We start from the raw sequence: 12,728 nt of genomic DNA, 5'->3' as shown, positions 1-12,728 counted from the left end.
TTGGTGCTCTCACCCAGTGCAAAGAAGTTTCTCTAGACTAATACCATCTAGAAATACCATCAGATAGGCAATATTTAAATCAGTATCTCAAATGCCTCTAGCTTTTCCAGCATCAGAAATCTATTTTTATTATTTTTTTAAAGGAACTAATTTGAAATGAACACAAATCTCAAAAGCTGAGGTAGGCAGAGGCAGTCATTGCCAATGGCTGTGTAGGGGGTAAGAAATTTCTATTCAAATAAGGGTGAATGCAACTGGTAATGTTAAAAAAAAAAAAAAAAGAAGGGGGAGGGGAGGGGTTGGGTTCAGGGGAAAGTTTAGCCTCAAGGGTAAATCCATGGTTTTCATTCTTGGCATTCATTATGCCAAAGAATTCCATGTAAAAACAAAATGGAAAAGAGTTAAAGAAAAAAAAAAGAAAAGAAAAAAGAAATGAACGGAGCTCTAAAAACACAATAGAAGTATTAAATGGTTCTTCTAGAGCTAACAGGAAAGTCCTAACCAAGTCCACTAGATTTTACGGTGCTTCTATACACCACCCTCCAAAAGTAAAAAGTGTTCACAAAGGCATTTAAACCATAGTTATGCAATGTCTGACTTCCCAAAGCAATGGATCTTTTCCAAATACCCTCACGGTTTCCTGAGAAACTTTAGAAAGAAAGAAAACACCCAAACACCTAATTTAGTATTCGCTTCGTGTTATAAATATATTTTAATGAAAAAAATATAAAACGTAAACCACTATGAATCCTGGATTTCTCTTGGTTATTGATAGGAACAACAACAACAAAATTCACCATTTCAACAAATATGTACTGGTCACTTATTCTTAGGAAATCACTTGTTTGACACAAAGCCTTAAGCCCAGGAAGTACAGCTATGTAAATACTTTTGTGTTATAATTGTTTTTATAGTTCCCTTTCTTAAGTTTATATATTATTGCTACTTCAAATTGAGGTTGTAAATGGCTAAATGATATCATACTCTGGATTATTTCAGGCATAGATCATAGATGATAAACACATGGGAACAATCTGTTTTTTATTTCTTTATATGATATTTTTTATTAATACTCTAGTTGAAATTTGAAGTGTTATCAGCCACCACATGAATTTATCTAGAACAGTACAGTTTATGATATACTTTCACATAAAGTATCTGTATTGATTCTCACACCATTTTCTGGAATAGGAAGAACATGTAATGACTGTTGATAAGAATACTAATGGATAGAACATTGTGTTTCTACATCCTATGACCTGGTCACAACCTACTGAATAAGGACCCAAAACTAGATTGTCTTCTGTCATAATGATCTGATACATATTGTTGGTTCTAGCCATCACTCTTCTCAGACTATATCAGCAACTTAACCTTGGGTACTCTCCAAGAAGGAGCAAGAGAGGCATCAGGGAACTATACTCACTCACTTATATCCTTTATTTAAAATAATGCTGCTGGTTTAAGCTTTCTCCCCCCTCCCTTTCTTTAATACATATTATTTTTACTTAAAATGAGCTAGATCAGAGATAGAGCCATGAACACAACAAAGTTCCTCTCTAAGAAAATGTATAAATATAGACAATAAACCAATAAACTTATAAACGCATAATATATTAGTGACAAATATTATGGAGGCGAATTATGAAGAGAGCACTAGGATCATGCCATCTTACAGTAGCCAGGAAAGGCCCTTCTGCTAAGGTGACATTTGAGCAGAAGTCCCATGAAAGGGAGGGAAAGAGTCATGTAGATATCTGCACAAGAGAATTGCAGAGAGATGGAACAGTATTTGCATGCCAAAAAGAAGCATTGTTCCTGTGTTTGAGGAACAGGAGGGGGTTAGCATGGGTGGAAGAGGGTTAGAGGCAGGGCAGGGATGTGAGGGATGTGATTTGCTCATGTATAGAAAAATAGCAGACGGTAAGATCATGAAGGACATTGTAGGGCATTTTAAGGATTGTGACATTTAAATTGACTGAGATGGGGAGCCATTGGAGTATTCTGAATAATGGTGAGACATTTGATTTGTACCTTTCACAGATCACTAGGGCTGCTGCCTAGAAAATAGCTTGCAGGAAAGTTGGAAGTCTATCAAGTGGCTACTGTAATACTCAGATGGGAAATAATGGTGACTTGAACAAGGACCGTAGTGGTAGAGATGGTGGTTTGGTTCTGGGTATATATTAAGTTGAGCCATTTGAAATTGATACTATTATAGCTCAAAAATGGTCAAAAGTTAGCAAATTTATATGGGTCCACAGAATAGTTGATGGCTATGCCAAAAATTATCTTGCAATGCATTGGAACTACTGTGTGAGAAAAGGAAGCACATCAAGGTTAATTGCAAGGTTTTTTGCCTGAATGCAAATGGAAGAATCTTTAAAATGGGGAAGACTGCCAGAGAGTGAGTTTTAGAGCACAATCGGCAGGTTATTTTTAATATGTTAAATTTGAGATTCTTAATAGATATTCAAGTAAAGATATCAAGTAGGCAGTTGGATATTTTCGGGTGCTTAGCCAAAGGTCTAAATTGTAGATATAAACTTAAGAGTATCTCGTATGAAAAGTCATCTTTGAGCCATACGTCTTAGTCCATTGGGGTTGCAATAACAAAATACTATAGACTGTGTGGCTTATAACAACTGAAACTTATTTCTCACAATGCTGAAGACTGGGAAGTCCAAGATCAAGCAAGGTATTGGCAGATTTGGTGTCTGGTGAGAGTCTGCTTCTTGGTTCATAGATGGTTATCTTCCCACCTGTGTCTTCACATGGTTTAAGGGGCAGAGAAGCTCTATGTGGTTTCTTCTAAGTGGGCACAGATCTCATTTATAAGATTCCACTCTCATTTATGATTCCACTCTAATGACTTAATCACCTCGAAAGACCTCACTTCCAAATACTATTACTTTGCAGATTAGGTTCAAACATGTGGTTTGGGGTGGGGGTGGAGTGACACAAACATTCAGTAGATAGCATTCCACCTCTGATTCCCTAAAATTCATGTTCTTTTCAGATGCAAAATGCATTCATTCCATCTGAATAGCCCCCAAAATCTTAACTTACAGCATTAACTTTAAAGTTCAAGTCCAAAGTCTTACCTAAAAATCATCTAAATCAGATATAAGAGGGACTCAAGGTACAATCTGTCCTGGGGCAAATTCCCTTCCATTTGTGAATCTGTGAAACCAAACAAGTTACCTGCTTCCAAACTCAGTGGTAAGACAGGTACAGGATAGACCTTCCCACCTCACAAGGGAGAAAAAAAAGTATCAAGTAAGTCCAAAACATAACAGGACAAATTCCCTCTCTAGACCTTAAGGCTAAAGAACAATCATCTTTGGCTGGATGTTCACTGGGAAGGACCTTCCGGACTCTCTGCCAGTCCTGTTCCCAGGGTGCTCCCCAGCTTGGGTTGCAAGGCTATTGGCAGCCCTGTCCTTTGAAAGCTGGGTGGAGGCAGCCATATGTCTTGGCCCATACTCTTAGAGTTCCAGCAGAGAGGCTTGCAGGATGCAGTCCAAGTTGGCTGCCTATACCCTTCAGAGGGCAACCATTGCAGCTGGCTCCCTGAGTCAGCCAAGGGGCTCCAAGGATCACAGCATTTGTACTGGATGGGAGGGAGCAGAGTTTGCAATGTAAGGCCAGACAGCATAGGAGGAACTCACCTATCTTATGAATATATATAGTGAAGATTAGCATTGTGATAAATAATCTTTAGGACTCTGAATTCAAATCCATCTATGCCAATTTCTATCTGTACTTAAGAATGCCATTTGATGTGTTTCTATGCTTCAGTTTCCACATCTGTGATATGGGGATATGATGAGTGCTCATGTCAAAAGGTTGGTGTGAGAATTAAGTGCATTATTGTGTTTAATGCACTTAGAACAGTGTCTGGCATAGAGTAAGAGCTATGTATTAGCTCTTATTTAGAGTATGTTATTATTCCCCTAGCTTTTAACAGATAAGGAAGGCTGTATTGGGAGGTTTAAGGCCAATGCTAAGTTAAAATGAAAAATCTATGAGCAACCTCACCTTCATTGATAACATAATAGCATTTCTTCAGGATACAAATCATGATTCACAATTCATCTTCACAATTCTTATAGCTAGGAGAATCAATAGCAAGATGATGGTTTTATATCCAAGCTTTGGGGGACTGTGAGCATCTGTTTCTATGTCTTCATGGTTATTTTGCAGCAAAGCTAGGAGAATCTATCATGGGATGCTCACTAGATTCCAGTTTAAACTGGAATATCATTTACTATTATGAAGATCAAGAAATTATCAAGTTTTGCTGTATACAAGAAACTGTAGTAAACAGGGTTAAAAACCCAAATATCAGTATGGTGGTATTGAGAAAGAACTTTGGAGTCAGGCAGAACTGTAGCTGAGTCCTAATTCCACTGTTGGCTTTGGGGAAAATTACCCAACATGCCTGAGCCTCCGATTCCTCATTTATAAAATAGCAATAATAATAGTGCCTAACTTATAATGTAGTTATATTAGATAATGCATGCAAAACTCTTTGTGTAGTAGCTGACACATAATTACTCACTAAATGTTTGCCTTTAATTGGTTGGGAAAGAGCAACAAAAGTAAAATACATCTAAGACAACTAAAACAAATACAGTGATTAATGAAGACACACACACAGAAACAGGGAGGTTTCAATGAGAAGGTGAGCTTTATTTTAGCAAATAAAGGTGAGCTAGTGTATTTCATTGTAACAAAGATAGCAGCAATGAGGGAGAACTCACAGGGTGTATAATGGTGAAATATTTTGACCAGAGTGAAAAATGTTTGGTGAGAGGGTAGTGAGAAAGAATGTTGGAAATGGTTGATTGGAAATAAATTTAGAGGGTAGTGATAGTTCTGATTTTCTGATAAGGATTTTGGACTTTGTATTAGAATTCTCCAGAGGAACAGAATGGATAGGATTGAGAAAAAGAAATTTACTCTATGGTATTGGCTTCTACAATTGTGGGGGCTGACAATCCCAAAACCTGGAAGATGAGTTGGCAAGCTAGAGATCCAGAAGAGCTGATGTGGTAGGTTCAATCTGAGTCCAAAGCCTCAGAACCAGAAAGGCCTATAGTGTGGCTTTTGTCCAAAGGCTCATAGTTCAAAACCTGAGAGGTGCCTATGTTTTCAGTTTCAGTCTTAAGGCAGGAAAAAATCAACGTCCTACTTTGAAGGCAGTTAAAACAGAAGAACTCTCTTATTGGTTGGGGGAAGGGTTGGGGTCAGCTTTGATGTTCTATTCAGAACTTCAATTGATTAGATGAAGGAAGGCAATCTGCTTTACTCAGTCTACTGATTTTGAATATCAATATCATCCAAAAATATTCATAGAAACACTTAAAATGATATTTCACCAAATATCTGAGCATCTTGTGGCCCAATCAAGTTGACATGTAAAATGAATCATCACACTACCTTTGCCATTTGGGAATCATTGGAAGATTGGAAGCAGGGAAGTATATTCTAAAGAAAATGATGCATTAGGAAGAAAATTAGGGGATGGATTTTTGTGTATTGAAGGATTCATGGAAGGGGTTCTGTGTAGGAAGAGAAGACTATTCTAAAAAGCCTAAAATGAGGTAATGATAACGTCAATATGCATGGAAGGAGAAAAAGAAGAGAAAGAATGTGAAAAGGGAAAGTACATAGTACAATTTGCTAAAAAAATGTATTTTCATATATATGGATTTGACGTACATGGGTCTCTCTAGGTTTCTAGACTGACTGGTGATCTAATTCATTCATAAAAAAAGCATAAAGAACACTGATTAGAGATGGCAAACAAGGAATGCACATATTACATGTAGTTTTCCATGGTTAATTTTAGTTGACTCTCCAGTAGTCATTTTCTCTATATTTTTCCTTGTTGAAAAACTTATGAAATATTTATTGAGTGCTTCTATGCAGTGTTCTTGTGCCCAAAGGCCAAATAAAAAGCCACACAGAAGCTGGACCCCTCTTTAGCCCCAGAATGTTGAGTTTGATTACTTCAGGTCAATTCTGTTCTTCCTCTCATTTAATAATTTTGGAATAGACCTAGGATGCAGTTTTGGCCAGTTAAATATAAGAGGTAATTTGCTGGGATTTTTTAGGTAAAGTTTTTTGTTTTGTTTGTTTTCCAGCCTTAAGGGATGGAAAGTATTGCTAATCAGAATGGAAAATTAATAAATTGGACTATATTAAAATTAAGAATTTTTATTTCTTAATGATCACAAGATACCATTACAAGATGGGGAAAAAATAGTTCACACAAATGGAGGACATATTTAAAATTTTATCTTTAAACAAACAGCAATTTTAATAAACAAAAAAGTCCTTCTGACTACATAGAAAAAACAACCCAATTGAAAAAAAGGACAAAAGTTTGAATACACACCTTACTACATGATAGTTTTAAAAAGAGAAATAATGTATGTCCCCATATAAAATAATGAACAAAAGATTTGTATGTATAAAATTTGTATATATAAAAGCTTTTGTATCTATAAGATCTATAAAAACTTATAAAATCTACACGTATTTGTATAAAATATTTTTCCATATTTATATTATGTTGTATATTATATATGTAAAGTGTTCAGCTTTACTAGTCATCAGGGAAATGCATAATAAAACTATGAAGGAATGCTAACACATACTTACCAGACGGTTAAAGTTTAAAAAAAGAGAAAATAAGTGTTGAAAATAATGTAGAACATTCTATCTTACGTATAGTTAACGAGAATATAAATTAACAAAACATGTTTTTGCTACAGCTACTAAAACTGGACATGTATGCACCTTATCTAGCAATTTTCCTAAGTATATATGCATTTATTCACCAAAGAAATGAAGTCATTTGTTTGCCAAAAGACATGTACTAAAATTTTTGTAGCAAAATCATTAGTATTAAATAAAATTTTAAAACTACCTAAATATCCATTTTAAGTCACTATATTCAAACAATGAAATATTATACTAAATGAGAATGAACTGTAACCACATACAATATTGATGAATCTTCTTAACATTGTGATAAATGAAATAAGCCAGATGAACTATAGCCCTACATTTATGTAATATATAAAAACCACAAATTGATATTTGCTATGAGAAGTTAGGATAGTGGTCTCATACAGGGTTGTGGAGATGACCATAATTAGGTGTGGGGAGGGTAGACTTGATGCTTGCTGGGAGCTGATCTCACAGAAATTTTTATGAAAACCTATTGAACCTATCAGATGTATTAGGGTTCTCTAGAGAAACAGAACTAATGGAATATATATATGGAGAGAGCTGTTTAAAGAATTAACTCACACAATTGTGGCAAGTTTGAAATCTGCAGGTAGGAGGATCTGGAGGCTGGAGACCCAGGGGAGAGGTGATAAGGTTTTTGATTCTAAAGACAGTATTCTTTCTTTCTTGGGAGACCTCAATCTTTTAAGGCCTTCAACTGATTGGATAAGGCCCACTCACCTTAATAAAGATAATCTTCTTCAGCCATATTCTACTGATTTAAACATTAGCTACATCTAAAATATCCAGACTGATGTTTGACCAAACAACTGGGTACTACAGTCTAGCTGATAGGAAATTAACCACCATAGGTTATCCCTTGTCAATTTACCCCACACACACATCTCTTTAAATCCTACATAATCTCCAGACAAAGACAATAACAAGATCATATTTCCACCTAACATGATACAGCTATCCTGTGTACAACCAAAAATACCCTTTCCCCAGAAGATGATGGGAAGTCCTTGGGTGATGTTCACTCTTCTCGTTGATATCCAGTAACTTAAATAGTATGATATAAAGTCAATATATGTTCTGTTATATGAGGGAAGAAGAAAGGAAAGAAAATATATTTCCCATACAAATAGAAACATATTCATAATGGAATAAAGAATAAATATTCAAATTACAGATATTGACTCTATAACTGGTCACATGGCTATTGCTAGTATTTAGAACTACCTTCTGTTCATATTCTCTTTGCCTTCAGCAAGCACCTCAGCTGGTCATGGTTCTTTACCTAGAGGGTGATCCAAACCTTTGTTCCCTAAGGATCTGGGCCATTGATAATGTTGCCTGAATTGAGTTGTTGTAGTTTTCCATTGACCATTTTCATTTTCATCATGATATGGTACTGCTAACAGATGTCCTAAGAGATAGCCTGTGTTCCAGACATACTCTTTAACTCCATTGTAGAGTAGCAGTTCAGTTTTCTCCTATTATTCAGGACCAGTCACCCAAAATAGCCATGTGTTCATCCTAATTTCCAGTTCAACGAAATAATTGTTGTGTCTCCTGGTAGAAGCATTCTTCCCTTTGGAACTAAGATCTCTAGAGTAGCAGCACATGAGGTAATGGAGAAAAGAAGCAAAATTTTGGTGGGTCACTAGGAGGTAAACAGTGGTATAGACTCCCATTATAGAATAATGTCCCTCGCATTTCCACACCTTGATTCCTAACTCCATGAATCCTGGCTATGGGAGAAATAGCACCATACATTGGATGCTGATTTAGCACATATGCATCCTTCTGAAGAACCTTGCTTCAGACCTTCACAGTATTTCCACCAAGACCAGTAACTGTGTCTTCAAAAAGGACCATTCCACCACTGTATCAAGCCAGTTACTTGATTATCCAGTGATCAACCAAGATCCTAAGTGTCTGCACTGTGATTGACCTCTAGGAGCCAGCCTAAGATTCGAACAGCATCCCTACCTGACAGTGACACCTCAAACACTAGAGGTACTGGATCTTATGACACAGGTGGTGGCACAGCAGCCTAAATCTGTTGCAGAGCCTTCTCTTGTTGGGGTCCTATTCAAAACAAACAGCTTTTTAGGTCACTAGGTAAATGGACTGGAGCAGCATACTCTGATGGGGAATGTTGTCTCCAAAACCCAAAGAGTTCCACTAGGCACTGTGCCTCTTTTTTGGTTGTAAGAGGGGCCAAATGCAATAATTTATTATTTATCCTAGAAGGGTTATCTCCACATATCCCATGCAACTAAACCCCCAGAAATATCACTGAAGTAGAGGCCCTTGAAATTTTGTCAGATTTGTATCCCATCCTATGACCTACAAGTATCTTACCAACAATCTAGAGTAGTTGCTACTTTTTGCTCAGTAGGTCCAATCAGTCTGTCATCAGTGTTCTAGATCAGTAGAAGGGAAAGGGCAACCAAAATCCCTGTGAACTAAATTATGACCTAGGGCTAGAGAGTTGGTACACCCCTGGGGTAGGACCGTGAAGGTGTATTTCTGGCATTGCTAACTGAAATCAAATAGCTTCTGGTGGTATACTGACAAAAAAAGCGTTTTCCATATTAATAGCTGCATACCAGTTACCAGACTATGTATTAATTTGATCAAGCAATGAAGCCACTTCTGGTTCAGCAGCAATTGGAGTCACCACCTGGTTAAGCTTGTGATAGTCCTTTGTCATTCTCCAAGGTCCGCCTGTTTTCTGCACAAGCCAAATAGGCAAGTTGAATAGAAATGTGATAGGAATCCTGTTCAAGTCCTTGATGATAGCACTGAGTTTTACAATCCCTCCAAGAATTCAGTATTGCTTTTGGTTTATTATTTTCTTGGATAGAGGCAGTTCTAATGGCTTCCACTTGGTCTTTCTTACTATCATACCCCTCACTCCATGAGTCAAGGAACCAATGCGTGGGTTGTACCAGTTGCTGAGTATGTATATTCCACTTATGAATTCCAGGATTAGGAAAATGATTATAAAATCAGTTTGGGGACCCACTCTGTGACAAATCTGAACTAAAATTCCATTAATTATCTGATTTCCATAAGCCCTATTCTGAGTGGTAGAACACAGTGAAATTTGGGTTTCCTTGAATTAGTATCAGTTTAGAGCCAGTGTTAAATAATCTGATTATTTTATGTTCCCTAAGGTACAGTCACTTTGGCTGTAGGTACCTTTGGGGAAGGCTAAAAGAAGGATTAATACAAATTTTTGACAGTGTGACAGGGTTCTTCCTCAAGAGAACCCACCCTCCCCTTGACTCATGAGTTTCTGGGTTTATACACTGACTCAAATCTGGGAATTCATTGGTCATGACTCTGTTTTTATTATTTAAGTTAGACTTTTGTTCACTTGACCCAGAACTCTTCTGCTTATACAAATCAAATAAGAATTTATTTTTTAAATTATTTTTCATATTTAAGTCGGTTCCATGCTCAACATGGGGTTTGATCTCATGACTCTGAGATCAAGAATCACATGCTATGCAGACTGAGTCAGCCAGGTGTCCCCCCATCCAAGTAAAAATTTAAAAGACATGCATCTATTTGATACTTAGGAACACTGTGCTCAGCTAGCCAACATTATGTGTTCTCTTCTAGTTAGACTATTCTGATTGCTACTTTGGCTCTGTTCTCTCTAGGACAACTACACCTACCTTGCCTTTGATTAAGTGCTTTCACTTGCCCTCTGCTATTCTGAAATCCAATTGTCCCTTTTGCATTTAGATTTCCTGATTCAGTGGTAGCAGCTCCCACTATAATTTCTCATCTGTAGAGAAGAGTGACTATAAAGCTGTTCAAGGATGTTGGGGCTGTGCTCACAAATTTCTCACAGTCAAGCTATGAACTCTGGACCCTCCAACAGTGAGTGAGAAGGTCTTACAGGATAAATATACCTTAACATTCCAACTTCCCTAAGCACTTCTATCCTTTTACCAAGACCGTCTGGCATTTCTTTTTTTTTTTTTTTTTAATGTTTATTATTGAGAGATAGAGAGACACAGATCGTGAGCAGGGGAGGTGTAGAGAGAGGGGAAGACATAGAATCTGAGTATCTCCAGACTCTGAGCTGTCAGCACAGAGCCCGATGAAGGGCTCAAACTCACAAACTGCAAGATCATGACCTGAGCTGAAGTTGGTCGCTTAACCAACTGAGCCACCCAGGTGGCCCTGGCATTTCTACTTAATGTGGTGTAGGCCACCTTTTGGCCTATGTTTCAGCCAACCAGATTCCTTTTTAATCCTCTAAGCCACAACATTACATTCAGATTATCTGCTTAAATGGCTGATACCAATAAATTCAGCCTGAGTAAATTTTATGTTCCTTCTACCATTATCCCTTACCCTCAATATCCATTGCCACACATATTCTCTGGATTTCTGCCTGTATAAATTGGAAAAAGCATGGCGTTATTTTGTAGTATAATACACCTCTTCATAGGCCACACTTTGTACCTCAATTTTCAGGGCCTGCCGGGACATGAGTCTAGTTATGGGTCTAGAAACTAAGAGCCTCGGGCAGAGGTGAGGAGTACCTGAAGAGAATTAGCAGCATTGCAGTTATTTCATGGGAAACTGTTATGTTTTTCTCAGGCAAAGCAGGGGTAATCTTCTTAGATACGGATACCATGGTAGTTTTCACTGGCAAAAGAGACTCATCAGAACTTAAGCATTCAGTGTCTCCAGATTCATCAGGAACTTCCCGTATGTTTCCATTCCCATTTTGAGAATCTTATTCTATCCCAATCAATGCTCTTATTTAAAAAAAAAAAAAAATTATAGTTACTATTTTTGAGAGAGACAGAGACATAATCAGAAGCAGGCTCCAAGCTCTCAGCTGTTAGCATAGAGCCCGATGGCGGGATCAAACCCATGAACCGTGAGATCATGACCTGAGCTCAAGTCAGCCGCTTAACTGACTGATCCACCCAGGCACCCGTATGCTCTTATTTTAACAGCAGCACTCTGAGGTTGGGAATTCAACTTACATTATAATTCAGCCACTCTTAGGATGAGGCTCTGGGTTTGGTTTTCAACAATTTCAGCTCTGCAGCTATAGGAGATAAGGGTTTCTTTTAGGACAGACCCAGAAAACTTCAGGTCATTCATGAGGTACTTGAGTTGACACTTGGAATCCCAGGCTTATCCTTTTCTTTCTCTACTTTGTCCAGCAAAATTAGGAATAACCAATCAATTTTATTATACTCAGTTTGACCAAAGTATTCTAAGGTTTAAAATATACCATCTTCCTATGTGTACATATATACATCCCTCCTGTTTCTGTATGCTTGTGTGTATATATGTGTGTGTGTGTGTATGAAATTCAATTTTAAAAATGTTCTCAATTCTCTTATTTTTAAAGGCATCAGAGAGTCCCTTTGGTTCTTGAACATTGTGTGTGAGTGTTATTTCTGAAATTGCTGCAGTCATCCTTTAAGAGGGGATGAGTCTTCACAGGTGAAAAGAACCTGGACCCTTCATGACATTGTTGATCATTAAATCAAGCAGCCATCAAATGTCTGATCACTAGATTTCATATTGTATGAAATCGTAAGTATTCCTATTGTGTAAACTTGAAGTTAAGTCTTCTGTTACTTGCATTAGGTCATCTTAACTGATACTCATATCGTTGACAGTTGACAAGAATTATTTGACTCAATACATCTTAGTGCAGGAGAAAACACTGACATATATACCGTTATATGATATATTGTTATAAAGCAAGCTCAGGACAGTGCCAGAACTAGAATCCAGATAATCTTGATTCCAAGTTCATTTTTTTCCCCTCTTCATTATTCAGTGCATGCATATCTTAAATATCCTTCTTGGTTCTGATATCAAGGTCTATTATCTATATGTGCTTGCCTTCAGTTCTTGCCTGACCTGAAACAATGTTTAAAATATTTTTCTAATTAGTAGCTAGTAGTTTCCAGATATGACAT

General features: G+C 37.2%; 1 long non-coding RNA gene across 1 annotated transcript in view; it reads left to right on the top strand.

Annotated features, from left to right (window-relative positions):
• The window catches only part of LOC132682746 (uncharacterized), a 32,315-nt gene extending 20,006 nt beyond the window's left edge, over positions 1-12,309 (top strand). Inside the window, exon 3 of the long non-coding RNA XR_009611842.2 lies at positions 12,149-12,309. This is a non-coding gene — a long non-coding RNA (uncharacterized LOC132682746). The remainder of the gene's footprint in view (positions 1-12,148) is intronic.
• Positions 12,310-12,728: the final 419 nt, after the last annotated feature.

This window comes from Panthera onca, chromosome C2 (assembly GCF_046562875.1).
Source record: "Panthera onca isolate mPanOnc1 chromosome C2, mPanOnc1 haplotype 2, whole genome shotgun sequence".
Taxonomy (NCBI): Eukaryota; Metazoa; Chordata; class Mammalia; order Carnivora; family Felidae; genus Panthera; species Panthera onca.
Note: the sequence above shows the minus strand (reverse complement) of the source record. Positions and strands in the feature narration are given on the sequence as shown.